This window comes from Lactuca sativa, chromosome 4 (genome assembly GCF_002870075.4).
Source record: "Lactuca sativa cultivar Salinas chromosome 4, Lsat_Salinas_v11, whole genome shotgun sequence".
In the NCBI taxonomy this organism is placed as follows: domain Eukaryota; kingdom Viridiplantae; phylum Streptophyta; class Magnoliopsida; order Asterales; family Asteraceae; genus Lactuca; species Lactuca sativa.
Genome location: NC_056626.2, coordinates 126342333 through 126349491, shown reverse-complemented (window position 1 = coordinate 126349491; position 7159 = coordinate 126342333).

Genomic DNA, 7159 nt, shown 5'->3' with positions numbered 1-7159 from the left:
ATAGTTGTGTTTACTTTGATTAGTATGATGCAATTGTTGTCATACTCTACATGACGTCCTCCACCCCCGAACGTTTCCATTGTTTCAGTTTGGGGGTGTGACAGTACTGTTAAGCCCTGGAGGCTGAACAAAACCCTGATCCCAATTTGGCGCCCTCGCCATAGACAATTAGTTATCCCCCAATTGGGGTTCGAACTACCACTCGCTGGCCCTCGCAGTCGATCATGGCTCCGAACGACTAAGTTAGTCCATACCCACAATCACACATACATCCCCCATGGGAATTGGAATCAAGTCGATCAGAAAAGATAACCTGAAGATATCTAACACGCAACCCCGATAGACTGAAGAAGCGGAAACCCCATGTTCGTTGGCGATAGAGACTCGTAACAGACACTCTAGCTCTTCTACTGGCAATCCGAACTCCCTACTGAATGATTGAGAAACAAACGACCGACTCGCCCCCGAGTCAAATAATACCAAAGCAGGTAAGGTGTTTACTAAAAGAGTACCTACTCACAGGCACAAACATATAAGCATAAAACATATATAAACAGTAAGATAAGGGATAGAAACGTACCAGCAACCACATCTGGTTCTGCCCTGGCCTCCTCTGTCGTAAGCTAGAAGGTGCATCCCTGAGCCCCCGGGGACGCTGCTCTACCCTGACTCTTGTTAGTAATCCTAAGTGTAGCTGGTGCATGAGCCTGAGCCAGTTTGGCGGCGAGTAATAGACAGTTGTCCTTCATATAGCCAATCTGATCACAGTGGTAACATATCCTTACACTCGGAACTGGGGCGGGATGGCGACAATCCTTCGTATAATGCCCCTCCTTTCCACACTTGTGGCACCTGCTACCTGATCGACAAACCCCAGAATGACCCTTTTTGTACTTTCTACAAGTGCGGCCACGCTGACCTCCAGACCTAGTATCAGCGGTCTTGGATTGCTTCGGTGCCGGCTATAACTGTGATGGGGCCTGCCTCTGCTCCCACAACTGTAACTTAATCTCCAGATCACGCCGCCTAGCGGCTTCCTGTAACTCCAACAGTGTATCACATCGCTGGGTAGCAACAAACTAACGGATATCAGACTTGAGCAGGCTCAGATATCATGTCATCTGAGCCTGCTCGGAAGCAAAAGCTAGGCAAAACATTGCCCTCCCAGTGAACATGCGGGTGATCTCCGTCACCGACTTCATGCCCTGTCTCAGATCCAAAAACTCCCGTGACAACCGCTCTCCCTCGACCCGTGGAATGTAGAGAGCGCGGAACATATCTCTGAACTGCTCCTAAGTAACAACAGTTCTCTAGTCATCCATATACGACCCAGTCATCAACCTCTACAAGTCCATTGCCCCGGACCTCAACAAGTTTAGGGCACATCTGACATTGTGGTCAGCGGGACATGAGCACGTAAAGAAACATCCCTCCACGTCATACAACCACCTCATGGATATGATCAGAACCTGAGTCCCATCAAAATTCGGGGGCTTCGTGTTATCGAAGTCTAGATACTGAAAATCCCGACTGACTCCTCCCCCTGCCACTATTACAACTAAAGTAGCTTCTGTGGCAGCTGTATCCGCAAGGGCTACATAACGCTCGTCAAAATACTCAACCATGCCGGTCTTAATAGACCCAAACATCTCCGGTAGTTATGCCTGGAACAAAGTAGCAACCTCATCATGCATGATCTCTCAAATCCTGGCATCCAGCTCATCCGCCCTCATCTGACCAACGACCTCGGGTAGTGTCGATCCCTCTTGACTGCCATCTTCTTATCCTGATCTTGATCCGGATCCGGTCACAAACCGCCTGGTAACCACCATACTAAAAATATACCAAGAAAATATCAGATAGTCTTTTATAAATAATTGGAAACCAACTCCCAACAAAACCCTAAGGGTTGTGACTTCCTTGCTACGCGTATGGGTCATGTGCTTTTAGTAATACGAGACCATACTACCTTCCACACCTACCCATATTTGCCTCAAGTATCATCACAACACCCTAAAAATATACATATGTATGGTGATCATTTAATCAACACACCTAGAGGAAATCTAACTATCTCATAACTGGCTTATTGACCCCGTATTACTCACCCATCCATGAAACTTCCACCAACCATGCAGCACTAGTGTATGCTAGTCATACATAACGCTGTACCTTATAGACTTTCAAATACCTGATCCTACCTTAAGGCCCTCATCAAACAAGAACAGGAAATACGACCAAAGCAAATATTCTCAGGCTATAAGATCTTAATTATGTACGATCGTGATGCATACACTAAGAAACTACAGTAATTATGTCAATCTTATATAAGGAAAACCCTAGGCTATCAGGCATCATGCAATCATGAAATTCTATCATGCAATTCCTGAAGATCCCTATCCTAGTACTAACATGTTGTTCTAACATATCACATAATCAAATAACTGCATGGTATTTTGGGGACAACTTACTGGCTCTGGATGATCATACACTCTGCATCCTCCCTTACTTATTTTGAAAACCATTTAAAAATCACTTTGAAAGTATTTTCCTTAGTTTGCGACTGGATTCACACAAGTGTTCCTCCAATTCACTCAAACCAAGGCTCTGATACCAACTTGTAACATCCATAAAACTTGAACCAAGTTTAAACTTTTACAAACATTTCAAACCAATAGTTTTTACAAGACTTGTTTTCAAAATAGTATAGCGTCAAAGTATCCTAGAAAACAAAATTATAAAATGTGAGGAGTTGTACGATCACGCCTTCGCCTTCCCGGGATCATCTGATATAACCGAAACCAAAATTAAAACAGTAAGCCCGAATCTTAGTGAGTTCCCCTAAAATACGGATACATAACAAATAGCACACATAATAACAACATGTAACGGGTCCACAACTCTACAGACTGGATTACCCCTGAGCCCATAGTATGAGTCTGGCTTGCCCTATAGGCACACAGCTAACGTCTGGCTTGCTCCCTCAGTCCTTGGACTATAACGAAATAACTAGCCCTCAGTGCGAGTCTGGTATGCTCCCCTGGCCCTCAGCTCACATTTGGAATGCTTAGGAGCATGGTTATAGAACTCGCTACTCGGTACCTGTTTGGCCGACTACTGAGTAGTGAGTACTCGAGGAGTACTCGGATTCAGTAATTCATGTAGAAATATTTTTAGAGAAATTATATATGTCAAAATCATAAGTTAGAACCATAAGTTTATTGAAATATATGATAAAATTATATACATGTGAATACACAAAAACTTAAAAACACACAATGGTCCCACTTCTTGAATAATTATTGAAATTTTAAGATATATATTTAGTAATAATCACATATGTATGTGTTAAATAATAAATCATTAAGTAGATTATACATATTAATCACCGAGTTCGACAAGTTTTACAACAATGCACGCTTCAATAAGGGGCCGATCGGGGATTACTCGGATTTTGTAACTCGCCTCGGTAAGGGGCCGAGTAGCGAGTACTCGGATGAGTAATCGGCCAAATCGGCGAGCTTTACAACACTGCTTAGGAGTCCTCAGTATAAGTCTGGCATGCTCTCCCTGGCCCTCAGCACATATCTGGCACACTCTAGGGTTTGTTGGTCACCGCACTGAGCAGTGCAACCTCAACCCTACCCACATAACATGTCGACATATAATACTAACTATGCATATAAATAATCAAGCCATATCACAGGTAGTCCTACAGATCTACCAACTATTACAACAACTAGCATCCATACCCACTCTCAAACTATCATAAAAACTAGCATGCAATACTAACTCATACCCGATATATCAACAACTGCTAGGATATGAAATCCAATGGGTTGGCCTTGGTGCCTTAGACCCCTTAGTATAGTGAAGAGAACTCACCTCACAAATGTCGACTAAAGTGATAAGCTCAAACTCTCGAATCACAACCACGAACTCCACCACCTATATTCACCATAATATCATGTCCATAAATTTCCAATTTACTAAAATACCCCCAGAAGTCAAATTGGTCAACCCTTGGTCAAAGTCAAAGTCAACGGTCTAGGTCAACAGTCCATGTTGACCCAACTCTTCAAGTGCAGATTACTGACTTGTCGAGTACTTCCAGAACTCGAGAAATACTGAAAACCCTAATTGACTGGCCAAGTTTCCAGGCAACATGTCGAGTCCATGCGTGTCCAGATGTCGGGGAAACCCTAACTGACTCGTCGAGTGGTCTTACTGACTCGCCGAGTCCATGTAGAAACCAAAATCGAGAAACCCTCTTTCGACTCGTCGAGTTGACTTATGCACTCGTAGAGTCCCTTCAGTCTTTTTCTCATATATACTTTTTTAAGCCACCCTAAAGTCCTAAAATGCAGATCTAACCTCCTAGGGCATGGTTTCCATGTAAAGTTGAAAACTTTACGTGCATGCATGGTCCTAAATGTCAAACCCAAGTGAAAGGGAAGGTTTAACCCAAAAGGAAGGGCCTTAGCTTGCCAAATCTCATACCTTTATAGCTATAGGGACCAAGGGGAGTCTAGATTTGAAGTTACAACTTCAGATCTTGCCCCAATACCAACTCTGTTTTGGCAACAATATCCTAATTTAGTGTAATATTTTATAAAGAGTATTAAGTATTAACATACATTTATCTTGTCATTTATAATACTTCTATTATTATTATCATGTAAATACATCTCAACACATATAGAACCATGTCTGGTTCGCATAACGTATATCATCAAACATACATATAACACAAATTTTCCGATAATAAGCCTATAACTCACATATAAACTCTCAACATATATTTAATACCTTTATTAATACTTGTATTCAAATCATGTTCATGAAAGGGACTATGCACTCACTTGTTAAAGTGATGACTCGAGATTCGGGCAACGCTTCGCTTCTAACAATTTTCCTTTTCTTCAACGAAACCTAGTATTATTATTACTATATTTTAGTCTAATATTTATTGCGACTAATTATTAGTCTAGATTCATCATCAACTCAAAGTCTACTTTCATGATCTATTAAGTAGGAAACAACCAGGTAGGATCATATTGGAGGTAGGGTCCGTTTGGTATACAAAATATACTGTTTGGAAATCCCACTTTAAACACCTCACTAAATCACAGCCTAGACGTCATCCTTGTAAGTAGATCAATCATTATAACGACTTGGAATCACCCATAAATCTTGTTTATAGGTTCATAATAACAATAATTAAATTAAACACAAATTATACTTAAAGAATGGTAAGCATAACTCAGTTACAGGGGGGTTTAGCGAGGAACCGGGTTTTGCACGGGCAGAACTTCTAAGCCAAAAGCTCTTCTTCTCGGGGCCTTCTGGTGCTTCGATACTCGTTTCTAGCACCTAGGAGATGCTACGGAAAAGCCTTGAGGGTTTGGGGAGGTTTGAGATAGAATGGGTTAGAATGGTGTGAGAAATGGAGTGATTTGCGCCTCTATTTATAGGCTGTGAATTGGTGCAACATGGAGTGTTTTGGCTAAACAAGGAGTGTGGTGCTGCCAGGTGTCACCATCTTGTGGCAAGGTGTAGGGAGGAATCAATGGTTCAGATCGTGTCACATGTCACTCGTTGGTCACTCCAAAAACTAATTATCTTCTAAAATCGATAACTTTCGCATACGAGCTCTGTTTTTGACGTTCTTTATATCCACGCCTAGGTAGCGGTGTAATCTACAACTTTCTTTTAGACTCTATCGGCTAATTTTTACTTTATTTTTAATGTTATATTTTAACAAACTTAGATAGTTAAAGTCCATTAAAAATTCATAACTTTGTCATCTGACGTCCATTTTCAACTATCTTTATATCGTTGAGCTTCTATTAATGAGATCTTCAATTCTCATTTAGGTTGTGTCAGCTAAATATCGATCGATCTAAAATTCTACTTCCGAGATGTATACTTTTATGCAAAATCTTAGAAAATTCATAACTTCCTCAAATGAAGTTAGATTTTCACGTTCTCTATATGCACGCTCTTGGCTTAACATATACTACAACTTTCGTTTAGATGACTAAGGCTAAAATGTATTTCTTCAAAAATTCACTTTTGATGCTACGCGGAGTTATGTGGGGTTTGTCGCAAAACTTCGATAGGTCATAACTTCTTCATTTTAAGTCGGATTTCAGTGTTCTTTATATGTACGTAATCCTTGTGACATATACTATACTTTGGTTAAGATTATTTATGCTAATAATCCAATTTGTGAACTGGTTCTACTAGGGTGCGACATGAGTTGTAGTTTAGCATGTGAGCTCTATCAAGGATGTTAGTGACACATTTTTTCTAAGAAAGAAACATACCAGAGGAAGATAAAACTACTGAGACACCTAAAAAATAATTTAAAGGTCTAAGATATGCCATGAAAAAGTCGCGTGTAAGTTGTAAGATGATTTGTTGAAGCATAATTGTAGATGTGGTTGTGAAAATAATGTCATCCACATAAAGTAATAAGTAAGTAGTAGAATTAGGAACAATAGCAAAGTCCTTTGGGAATAATAGCAAAGTCCTTTGTGGTTTTCCCTCAAGAGAAAGAATAGCTAGAAATTATTGTAGGAGATTGAGATAATAGTTTATTAATTTATTATATCATTAATAAATTAGTTATAAACTATATAAAATTAATTAGAATTAATTTGGAATTAATTTAGGATTAATTTAAAGTACAAAGATTAACTGTTAATTGTTCAACAGTTGAATAAAAGGAACATTATGGAAGACATTGTGATGGACATTTTTGGGAGCATTCCAGAAGCTATCCAAGTAACAGATAAGGTAGTGATTTAAATCAGGACTAAATCTGATTATTTAATGATTCAAATCAGGGTTATCCTATTACCACCACAACTATATAAATAGGAATTGGGGTGCTCATATTTCTTTCCCTCTCATCCCTCCTAAAGGCTAAGAATTTTGTTTCTCACCTCTCTCTCTCTCTTATCTTTTTTCTTAGTTTGTAGGGATATTGGTTTTGGGTGTGAAACATTAGAGGTGCTCTACTTTGGGTACTAGTCTTCCAAGAAGCAACAACATGCATCAAGAGTTCAGGTCTTCAAGGCAATCAAATTGTCTAAAGGTTAGTATTAGAATAACACCTCTTTTAGATTTTATGTTAGTTTTAAAAGTATGTTTC